Below are 12,227 nucleotides of genomic sequence, written 5' to 3' on the forward strand. Positions count from 1 at the left end.
GGGATGGAAGCCCATTCGAGATTTGTAGCCAAAACCCTTCATTGCAGGGCATCAGTGGTTGCAGTAAGTGCAATCAAACAGGGCCCAAAGCAACGTGGAAGAAAATGCCTGTTTAATTTCTGTTTTCTTGTGTCTTCCAGCAAATGAAAATCCCCTTTCTGTGATAATTACAAGAATCAGCTGTCACTCTCTGTATTAGTTTCAAATGTCCCCTAAAACGCACCGTTGCCAGGACACTATTTGTAACCTTAATTAAAAATAAGGTCTTTAAGGACGCGTTAAATTCAGGATTTCAAGATGAGAGTATCCTGAATTAGATGGACTCTGCCTCCATTTCCACGTGGCCTTCTCCTCTGTGTCTGTGTCTCCCCTTCTGTCTCTTGCAGGGACTCTTGTTATTGGAATTAGAACCCACTCAAATCCAGGATGATTTCCTTTCAAGATCCTTAGCTAATTATGTGTGTAAAGACCCTATTTCTAAATGCGATCACATTCCAGGTTCTGGGGTTAGGACATAAACATGTGTTTCTGAAGGCCACTGTTCGATCCATTACAATTGTATCCAGTTCCTTCCGGAGGCTCTAGGGGAGGATCCTTCCTGCCTCTCCCAGCTCCTGGGGGCTCCAGGCATCCCTGGGCTTGTGGCCGCATCACTCCAGTCTCTGCCTCCGTCTCCACGTGGCCTCCTCCTCTGTGTCTGTGTCTCCTCTTCTGTCTCTTACAGGGACACTTGTTATTGGAACTAGAGCTCACCTAATCCAGGGTGATCTCAGGTCAAGATCCTTATAGCTAATTACATCTGCAAAGACCCTATTTCCAAATCAGGTCTCATTCCAGGTCCTGGGCTTTAGGATGTGGACACGTCTTTCTGGGAACCAATGTTGGGTCCACCACGACTGTGTTCAGTTCCTTCCGGAGGCTCTAGGGGAGGATCCTTCCTGCCTCTCCCAGCTCCTGGGGGCTCCAGGCATCCCTGGGCTTGTGGCCGCATCACTCCAGTCTCTGCCTCCGTCTCCACGTGGCCTCCTCCTCTGTGTCTGTGTCTCCTCTTCTGTCTCTTACAGGGACACTTGTGATTAGAATTAGAACCCACCCTAATCCAGGATGATTTTCTCTCAAGATCCTTAACTAATTACATGTGCATAGACCCTATTTCCAATGTGATTTCTCTAATCCAGGATGATTTTATCCCAAGATCCTTAACTAATTACATGTGCATAGACCCTATTTCCAATGTGATTTCTCTAATCCAGGATGATTTTATCCCAAGATCCTTAACTAATTACATGTGCAAAGACCCTATTTCCAATGCTATCTCATTCCAGGTTCTGGGAGTTAAGACATGAATATGTCTTACTGAGGGCCACTGTTCAATCCACTTCAATTCTATCCTGTTCCTTCTGGAGGCTCTAAGGGAGGATCCTTCCTGCCTGTCCCAGTTCCTGGGGGCTCCAGGCATCTCTAGGTTTGTGGCCGCATCCCTCCAGTCTCCGCCTCCGTCTCCACGTGACCTTCTCCTCTGTGTCTGTGTCTCCTCTTCTGCCTCCTAGAAAGACACCTGTCATTGGATTTAGGGTCCACAGATAGATAGATAAGTGATAGATAGACCTTCATAAAAAAATTCAGGATGACCTCATCTTCACTTGATCACATCTGCAAAGACCTTATTTCCAAATAAGTTCTCGTTCACAGATTGTGAGCGTTAGGATGTGGACATGTCTTTTGAGGGTACCACTGTTAAATCCACTGCAGCCGTATCCAGTTTCTTCTGGAGGCTTCAAGGGGAGCATCCTTCCTGCTTCTCCCAGCTCCTTGGCGGGCGGGGGGTCCTGGTGTCCTTGGGTTTGTGGCTGCACCACTGCAGTCTCTGCCTCCGTCTCCATGTGGCCTCCTCCTCTGTGTCTGGGTCTCCTCTTCTGTCTCCCGGAAGGATACCTGTCAATGGATTTAGGGTCCACACAGATAATCCAGGTAATTCTTCCTCTCAAGATTCTTCATTCATCATATCTGCAAAGACCCTTTTTGCCTCTTAGGGATTAGGACAAGGATCTGTTTCTCCAGGTCATCATCATTCAACCTACTTCAGTGGCCAACCAAGGTGGTGCTGTCGGGAGACAGTGGAAGACAGAGTTCGACTTTGGTGGGTCAAACACTCAGAGAAGGCAAAGTTGTAAACAGTTGGAAAGAGAGGTTTAGAATTCAGATGTGGTTCCTGCTGTCGAAGGTTCCTAAAAAAAATAAAAAACAATTTTTAAAAAGCACTTTGGGAGGTTGAGGCAGGTGAATCACCTGAGGTCAGGAGTTCAAGACCAGCCTGGTCAACATGGCAAAACCCCATCTCTACTAAAAATACAAAAGTTAGCCGGGCGTGGTGGCGGGTGCCTGTAATCCCAGCTACTCAGGAGGCTGAGGCAGGAAAATTGCAAAAACCCAGGAGGTGGAGGTTGCAGTGATCTGAGATCATATCATTGCACTCTAGCTTGGGTGAAAGCGAGACTCCATCTAGAAAGAAAGAAGAAAGAAAGAAAGAAAGAAAGAAAGAAAGAAAGAAAGAAAGAAAAAAAAGAAAGAAAGAAGAAGAAGGAAGGAAAGGAAGGAAGGGAAGGAAGGAGGAAGGAAGGAAGAAGAAAGAAAGACAGAAAGAAAGAAAGAAAAGAAGGAAGGAGGAAGAAAGAAAGGAAGAAGGAAAGAAAGAAAGAAAAGGAAGGAAGGAAGGAAGGAAGAAAGAAAGACAGTAAGAAAGAAAGAAAAGAAGGAAGGAAGGAAGGAAAGAAGGAAGGAAGGAAAGAGAGAGAGAGAGGAAGGAAGGAAGGAAGAAAGAAAGACAGTAAGAAAGAAAGAAAAGAAGGAAGGAAGGAAGGAAAGAAGGAAGGAAGGAAGGAAAGAGAGAGAGAGAAAGGAAGGAAGGAAGGAAGAAAGAAAGAAAGAAAAGAAAGAGAAAAGAAAGAAAGAGAGAAAGAAAGAGAGAGAGAGAGAAAGAGGGAGAGAAAGAAAGAAGAAAGAAAGGAATAAAGAAAGAAAGAAAGAAAGAAAGAAAGAAAGAAGGCAGGAAGGAAGGAAAGAAGGAAGGAAGGAAAGAGAGAGAGAAAGGAAGGAAGGAAGGAAGAAAGAAAGAAAGAAAAGAAGAAAGGGAGGAAGGAAAAGAAAGAAAGAAAAGAAAGAAAGAGAAAGAAAAGAAAGAAAGAGAGAAAGAAAGAAAGAGAGAGAGAAAGAGAGAAAGAGGGAGAGAAAGAAAGAAGAAAGAAAGGAAAAAAGAAAGAAAGAAAGAATGAAGGAAGGAAGGAAAGAGAGAGAGAGGAAGGAAGGAAGAAAGAAAAAGAAAGAAAGAGAAGAAGGAAGGGAGGAAGGAAAAGAAAGAAAAGAAAGAAAGAGAGAGAGAAAGAAAGAAGAAAGAAAGGAAAAAAGAAAGAAGGAAGGAAAGAAAGAAAGAAAGAAAGAAAGAAAGAAAGAAAGAAAGAAAGAAAGAAAGAAAGAAAGAAAGAAAGAAAGAAAGAAATCAGATGTTGGGAGCGGGCTAGAGAAAGCTGCTGATTTTTGCCTCTGAGCCACTGTGTACATCTGTCTTACAATCCTGCAGTCTCTTATCAATGAAATCCACGCATCTTCCTCCTCTAGCCAGGGTATTGTCTGGGACTCTCCGTTCCACTTTCACTGGCTCTTCTCCTCTCTCCGGTCTTCATGACATCTTCTATTTTATCTTAGCTCTGAGAGCCAGCCCATGGCTTCATTTTCAGAAAGTTCATTCCCTTCAACTGTCTACCTTGTCCATTGCACCAATGAACCCCCGCAGTGAAGTCAAATTCTTCAACTTTTCATTCTCTGCAAATATGTGAAAGGCAAGGCAGAGGCAAGACACAGGAGAATATCTCAGCTCTAGGGAAACCTCCGAGCCCAAGAGTTCACCCACCAAAGACCACAATTTCCATGAGCTTTCATCTTTTCAAAGCCCGCGGAATCAGGCAAGCCCAACAGTGAAGAGCTGTTGGCTGAGTTTTAATCCCCGTGTGTGCTTGAAAAATGTCTGGGCTAATTTACACGCTTTTCGAACTCGCCTGGATTTCTGTCTCAGCCCCCTATCCCGGTGAATCAGAATTGGTGGTTTTCTAATCTCGGAGAGATGACTAAGAATGAGTTCAAATGAATGATGTTGTGTGGCTTTCTTGCTGGTTTGTTTTGCTTGTTGAGACACACTCTGGCACTGTCCCCCAGGCTGGAGTGCACTGGCACCATCTCAGCTCACTGCAACCTCTGCCTCCTGGATTCACGCAATTTTCCTGCCTCAGCCTGCTGGGTAGCTCGGATTACAGGTGAACACCAGCACGCCCGGGTCATTTTTGTATTTTTAGTAGAGATGGGCTTTCACCATATTGGCCGGGCTGGTCTCAAACTCCTGATCTCAAGTGATCCCCCTGCCTAGGCCTCCCAAAGTGCTGGGATGACAGGCCTTGGCCTCCCAAAGTGCTGGGATGACAGGCATGAGCCGCTGTGCCCGGCTTGTGTGCTGTGTTTTTAACCTGGGTTGATCCTAAAACTGATTTTTGAGGTGTTTTCTTTCTTGGTCATTTTCTACGTCTATGCTTTGCGTTTCGTGAGTTTCTTCAGTGGGGCCCTAAATCCAAGACTGCTCATGAAAATCGAGTAGGTAGTCTCCAACCTCTCAGGTGAAATTGCTAAACTCTCCCCTGGGGAACTAGGAGTACGTTGATTTCCTCGCTGACTCTGTCCCGAGGACAGGCGTGCCCACCCCACCAACTCCCACCCGCTCCAGTCACGAAACTGAACAGAAACACCATGATTTTGAGACTCATCCAAGAAGAATTCGGTACTAGGTGGAGAGAGAAATGTCCCTTGAGATGCAGACATATACCAAAGAGCCAGAGGGAAACTTTTGCCCCAAGAACCATTTTCAAAGAAGCTTCCTTCGGGAAGGAGGACAAAATTCGTGTCTTCCCTCAGTCCCGACCCCAGAATCAGCAGACGCCACGTCCTGGAAAACAGTCACTGTGGTGTTGACCCAAATCTCGGCTTAGGTTTCAGTGTTCCCAGGGATAAGGTCCTAGTACATTCTACTAAAATGTAGGGAATTTTTTCATGAAGGTCTATCTATCTATCTATCCATCTATCTATCTATCTATCATCATCTCTATCTATCTATCTATCTATCTATCCATCTATCTATCTATCTATCTATCTCTATCTATCTATCTATCTATCTATCTATCTATCTATCTATCTATCTATCTATCATCATCATCTCTATCTATCTATCTATCTATCTATCTATCTTGATCGATCTATCTATCTATTGATCGATCTATCAATCTATCCATCCGTCCATCCATCACATCTATCTAATATCTATCTACACATCTATCCATGTATCTATCTATCTGTTCAGCCACCATCACATCTATCTATGTATCCATTCATCCACTCATATCCTGTTATCTATATATCATCTATCTATCTATCTATCTATCTATCTATCTATCTATCTATCATCTATCTATTCATCCACTCATCCTATTATCTATTTGTCTATGTGTCTATGTATCTACTTATCTAGCCATCCATTCGTCTATTATCTACCTCTTCATACATTCACATCCTATTATCTATCACCTATCTATTCATCCACTAACATTCTATTATCTATCTATCACTTATCTATTCATCCACTCACATTCTATCATCTGTATATCTATCTTTTATCCATTACATCCTATTTTTTATGTATCTCTATATCTATCTATTTATGTATCTATCTATATATTATCTATCATCTATCTATTCATCCACTCACATTCTATCGTCTTCCTGTCTATCCATTAATAGCTATCCATCTATCCATCATCTGTCTATCTACTATCTGTCATATCTATCTATTAATAGATATCCATCTATCATCTGTCTATCTATTTATCTATTGATCAATCTATCAGTCTATCCATCCATCCATCCATCCATCCATCCATCACATCTGTCTAGTATCTATCTATTCACCTATCCATGTATCTCTCTATCTGTTCATCCACCTATCCATCCTCCAACACATCTATCCATCTATCTATCTGTCTAGGTATCTATCTATCTATCTATCTATCTATCTATCTATCTATCTATCTGTCTATCTATCTATCGATCGTTCTATCGATCTTTCTATCTATATCTATCTATTCATCTACTAACATCCTATCATCTGTTTATCTATACATTCATCCACTCATATCTTATTATCTATCTATCCATTCATCCATCTATTATCTATTCAAATATTCACATCCTATTATCTATCTTTTATATATTCATCCACTCACATTCTATCATCTGTATATCTATCATCTATCTATATTTTATCCATTATATCCTGTCTATCTATTTATCTATCTATCTATCTATCTATCTATCTATCTATCTATCTATCATCTATCTATTCATCCACTCTCATTCTATCATCTACCTATCTATCTAATCTACATCTATCTACTACCTTCCTATCATCTACCTATTATCTATCAATCATCTGTATCTACCATCTATCTACTCTCCTTCATCTATCTACTTATCATCTACCTATTATCTATTTAGCTATGATCTAACTATCTTGCTACCCTTCTTATTCTTTGGCGAGTCCCAATAGAATCCCCTGTCTCCAAGAATCCTGGGGCATCATTGCAACCAGGACAGGAGAGCCCCCAGGACCTTTAGAGTGGGGATGGTGGCCAAGGAGAGCAAGGAGCCTGAGGAAGAACTTACTGAGTGGTTGACCAGAAGACTATACAATCGGTGTCAGCACCTGAGGGATGCTTGGCATGCACCCAGCTTTGATGGTTAAAAGTCAAGAGCCAGTGACAGACACAGTGTCTGTGTGTCTGTGTGTCTGTGTGCCCCAAAAAGGCAGGCGTGCACCTTTCTCTAATGACAGATCCCAGCACTAACATGCAACATCTGTGAGAAAACCCGTCCACTTCAGTTCTTGGGGAAGAGGGAATGAAGTGCTCAGTCGTTGGTCCAATGAGGCTTTGGGACACGGGAATAGAACTGGCTCAAACTGGCAGGATGTGGTGGCTCATGCCTGCCATGCCAGCACTTTGGGAGGCCAAGGCAGGAGGATCGCTTGATCCTCTGAGTGTGAGACCAGACTGGGCAATGTAGCAAGACCCCACCTCTATAAAAAATAAAAAATAAAAAATTAGCTGACTGTGGTGGCACACGCCAGTAGTCCCAGCTACTCAGGAGGCTGAGGCAGGAGAATTCCTTGAGCCTGTGAGTTTGAGACCAGCCTGGGCAACGTAGCAAGACCCAACCTCTGCCAGAAGTAAAAAATAAAGATTAGCTGACTTTGGTGGCACACGCCAGTAGTCCCAGCTACTCAGGAGACTGAGGCAGGAGGATTCCTTGATCCTCTGAGTGTGAGACCGGACTGGGCAACGTAGCAAGACCCAACCTCTGCAAAAAGTAAAAAAGAAAGATAAATTGACTTTGGTGGCACATGCCAGTAGTCCCAGCTACTCAGGAGGCTGAGGCAGGAGAATTCCTTGAGCCTGTGAGTTTGAGACCAGCCTGGGCAACGTAGCAAGACCCAACCTCTGCAAAAAGTAAACAATAAAGATTAGCTGACTTCGGTGGCACACGCCAGTAGTCCCAGTTACTCAGGAGGCTGAGGCAGGAGGATTCCTTGATCCTCTGAGTGTGAGACCAGACTGGGCAATGTAGCAAGACCCCACCTCTACAAAAAGTGAAAAATAAAAAATTAGCTGACTGTGGTGGCACAAGCCTGTAGTCCCAGCTACTCAGGAGGCTGAGGCAGGAGGATTCCTTGAGCCTGTGAGTTTGAGACCAGCCTGGGCATTGTAGCAAGACCCAACCTCTGCAAAAAGTAAACGATAAAGATCAGCTAACTTTGGTGGCACAGACCAGTAGTCCCAGCTACTCAGGAGGCTGAGGCAGGAGGATTGCTTGAGCCCAGGAAGTCCAGGCTGCCGTGAGTTGTAATTGCACCATTGCACTGTTGCCTGGGCAGCTTAGCCAGACCCTGTCTCAAATATTTAATAAAGCACACTCCAAATGGATAGCAAGAGGCTGGTACCTATTTATCTACAGTTAAAAAAGACTCTCTCTTTCCGAGAGAGATTTTTTTTCCAACGTCCAAACATCCTCTCTCCACTATATACCATCTTTTAATACGAAGAGAAGCTCGTTTGTATAAAATTAAAGTATGTCGTCGTGCAATAAACTTGTAAAACAGGAGCTGCTCTGTTCCTTGGAAATTCAAATAAGCCGGGTACAGCCACACAACTTTAAATTTTGGTGGTCAAACTGTAAGTTTGTTTTCTGGGTGTGGGAGGCCATGGGTGCCTGGAGCTGCTGCTAATAAGGGCTTGTGGCCACATCGAAGACGGCTGGTTAGACGGCTGGTGAGGGCGCTGCACAGATATCAGATTCATTTCATTCATGCTTACATTGCCTTCTAAACAGGCAGACAGCTGTGATTTAGCAAACAAACATCACCAGCCTCATCAGTGTTGGAGGACTGTGCTAACAAAGTCCAATGCACAGATGGGTTTGAAAAAACAGGAATGTGGCCGGGTGCGGTGGCTCACACCTGTTATCCCAGCACTTTGGGAGGCCGAGGCAGGTGGATCGTGAGGTCAGGAGTTCGAGACCAGCCTGGGCAACAGGGTGAAACCTCATTTCTACTAAAAACACAAAAAATTAGTCAGGCCTGGTGGCAGGTGCCTATTAATCTCACATACTCAGGAGGCTGAGGCAGGAGAATCGCTTGAACCCGGGAGGCGGAGGGTGCAGTGAGCCGAGATAGCACCACTGCACTCCAGCCTGGGAGACAGAGCGAGACTCCATCTCAAAAAAAAAACAAAACAGCAACAACAACAAAAAAAGCACGTGGTGTAAGACCCGATTAAGACCTGAAATTTAATGTAGGACTGTTGCTAGCTAGTAGTATTTACGATTCCAAAGACGTGTCTGCATCTGCGGACCCAGACACTCTGTAATTCAAAAAGCCAGGTGCCTCTTTTAATACGAAGAGAAGCTCGTTTGTATACAATTAAAGATCTGATAAGTCTATCCGTGTAACGTTGGTCGCCCTAAGTACACACTTCTTTAATTTCTTACCAGGCGTACGTTTTTTTTATAGGAGCTTCCGTACGACGTTTGATTTAGGAAATTGTATTAAAATAGGCGATAAGGATGTCCTCGAAGATTTGCTTGTTATTTTTTTTTTTAACGTGTCATTAAAATGATTGATAATTTAGGATACGGCAGGAGAACGTGCAAGATTAAACCTGAGACCCTCTATAAATTAGAAGGGTTTACAGAAGACATGATATGCTGGGCTGTCAAAAGCTACTTCCTACACAGCTTTGAGTCTACAGACAAAGAGGGGCAGGGATGGTGGGGTTAGCACAACTCGAGACAGACAGTCACTGCGTCCTTCCGCAGATAGAGGCTCCCAGAGAGGCTGGGGTGTACGGCAGGAGACCCTCTCACCCAGCAAGGGGCCAAAATGGTGAAACCCCGTCTCTACTAAAAACACAAAAATCAGCCTGGCGTGGTGGCGTGCACCTGTCATCCCAGCTACTCAGGAGGCTGAGGCAGGAGAATCGCTTGAACCTGGGAGGTGGAGGTTGTGATGAGCCGTGATCACACCACTGCACTGCAGCCTGGGCGACAGGGCGAGACTCCATCTCAAATAATAATAATAATAATATTAATAGTATTATTATAAAGTATTTATTTTTATTTTATTAATTGATTATTTTGTTTATTTTTAATTTCACTATTTGTTTTTAAGAAAGGAAGGAGGAAAGGAAAGGGGGGAGAGAGAGGAAGGAAGAAAGAAAAAGGAAGAGAAGAAAGGAAAGAAGGAAATATGACAAGAAAGAGAAAGGGGAAGGAAGGAAAGAAGGAAAGAAGGAAGGAAAGAAGGGAGGGAGGGAGGAAAGAAAGAAGGGAGGGAGGGAGGAAGGAAAGAAGGGAAGGGAAAAAAAAGGAAGGGAAAAAAGGAGAAAAAGAGGAAGAAAGGAAGGAAGGAAAGAATGAAGAAAGGAAGGAAGGGAGGGAGGAAAGAAGGAAAGAAGGAAGGAAGGAAAGGAGGAAGGGAGGAAGGAAGGGAAGGAGAGAAGAAGGGAGGGAGGGAGGGAGAGAAGGAAGGAAGCAAGGGAGGAAGGAAGGAAGGAAGGGAGTGAGGGTGGAAGGAAGAAAGTGGAAGAAAGAAGGAAGGAAGGAAGCACATAAGGAAGGGAAGGAAGGGAGGGAGGAAGGGAGAAAAGGAAGAAGAAAGGAAGGAAGGAAAGAATGAAGAAAGAAAGGAAGGAAGGAAGGGAGGGAGGAAAGAAGGAAAGAAGAAAGGAAGGAAAGGATGAAGGGAGGAAGGAAGGAAGGAAGGGAAGGGGAGGGAGGAGGGAGGGAGGAAGGGGGAAAGAAAGGAAGGAAGGAAAGGGAGGGAGGAAGGAAGGAAGGGAAGGAGGGAGGGTGGAAGGAAGGAAGGGAAGGAGGGAGGGAGGAAGGAGGGAGGGATGAAGGAAGGAAGGAAGGGAAGGAGGGAGGGTGGAAGGAAGAAAGTGGAAGAAAGAAGGAAGGAAGCACATAAGGAAGGGAAGGAAGGGAGGGAGGAAGAAGGAGAGGGAGGGAGGAGGGAGGGAGGGAAGAAGGAAGGAAGGAAGGAAGGAAGGAAGGAAGGAAGGAAAGGAAGGAAGGAAGAAAGTGAAGAAAGGAAGGAAGGAAGCAAGGAAGGAAGGAAGGAAGGGAGGGAGGAAGGGAGAGGGAGGGAGGGAGGGAGGGAGGGAGGAAGGAAGGAAGGAAGGGAGGGAGGGAGGGAGGGAAGGAAGGAAGGAAGGAAGGAAGGGAAGGGTGGAAGGAAGAAGGAGGGAGGAAGGAAGGAAGGAAGGAAGGAGGGAGGGTGGAAGTAAGGAAGGGAAGGAGGAGGGAGGAAGGAAGGAAGGGAGGGAGGAAGGAAGGAAGGGAAGGAAGGAAGGAAGGAAGGAAAGGAAGAAAGGAAGAAAGAAGGAAGGAAGCACATAAGGAAGGGAAGGAAGGGAGGGAGGAAGAAGGAGAGGGAGGGAAGGAGGGGAGGGAGGGAGGGAGGAAGGGAGGGAGGAAGGGAGGGAGGGAGGGAGGGAGGAAAGAAGGAAGATTGGCTCAAGTGATCCTCCCACCTCAGCCTCTCAAGCAGCCGGCCTACAGGTGAGCGCCACTATTCTGGTTAATTATTTTTTTTATTGTTTTGGTAGAGACAGGGGGCAGTGGCCTCACTGTGTTGTCCTGGCTGATCTCGAACTCCTGAAACTCCCGAGCTCAAATGCTCCCCCTGCCTCTGCCTCCCAAAGGGGTTTTTTTCAGAGTTCAGCCAAATCTGTGTGAAGACTTTGTAGATGTTGAGGCTTCTGTACTCGACAGTCTCCACTCGCCATGTATATCCATCTATTCGTTCAAATAGAAAAAAATGTGAAATCTGGGCAATTGTCTCCAAGGAGAATTATCTAAGGGCTTTGGCCATCCTTTCCTTAAATGTTTTGTTTCAGATGGAGTCTTGCTCTGTCGCCCAGGCTGGAGTGCGGTGGTGCGGTCTCGGCTCATGGCAACTTCCGTCTCCCGGGTTCAAGCGATTCTCCTGCCTCAGCCTCCCGAGTAGCTGGGATGACAGGTGCACACCCTCATGCCCGGCTAATTTTTGTATTTATAGTAGAGATGGGATTTCACCATGTTGGCCAGGCTGGTCTCGAACTCCCGACCTCAGGTGATCCGCTCGCCTCGGCCTCCCAAATTGCTGAGATAACAGGCGTGAGCCACTATGCCTGGCCCTTTTCTCTTTCTTTCTTTCTTTTTTTCCTTTCTTTTTTTTTTTATACAGAGTTTTGCTCTGTCACCCAGGCTGGAGTACAATGATCTCGGCTCACTGCAACCTCCGCCTCCCGGGTTCACACCATTCTCCTGCCTCAGCCTCCTGAGTAGCTGGGATGACAGGCGCCTGCCACCACGCCCGGCTAACTTTTGTATTTTTAGTAGAGACGGGGTTTCACCCTGTTGGCCAGGCTGGTCTCGAACTCCTGACCTCAAGGGATCCACCTGCCTCGGCCTCCCAAAGTGCTGGGATGACAGGCGTGAGCCACCGCGCCCGGGCCCTTTCCTTTAACTTTTACAATCTAAAGACTTCAGTATAAGCCCATTCTCTCTATGCATCCAGCATTCTGGATTTTTGGACGCTG

Source organism: Macaca thibetana, chromosome X (assembly GCF_024542745.1).
Source record: "Macaca thibetana thibetana isolate TM-01 chromosome X, ASM2454274v1, whole genome shotgun sequence".
Classification (NCBI taxonomy): Eukaryota; Metazoa; Chordata; class Mammalia; order Primates; family Cercopithecidae; genus Macaca; species Macaca thibetana.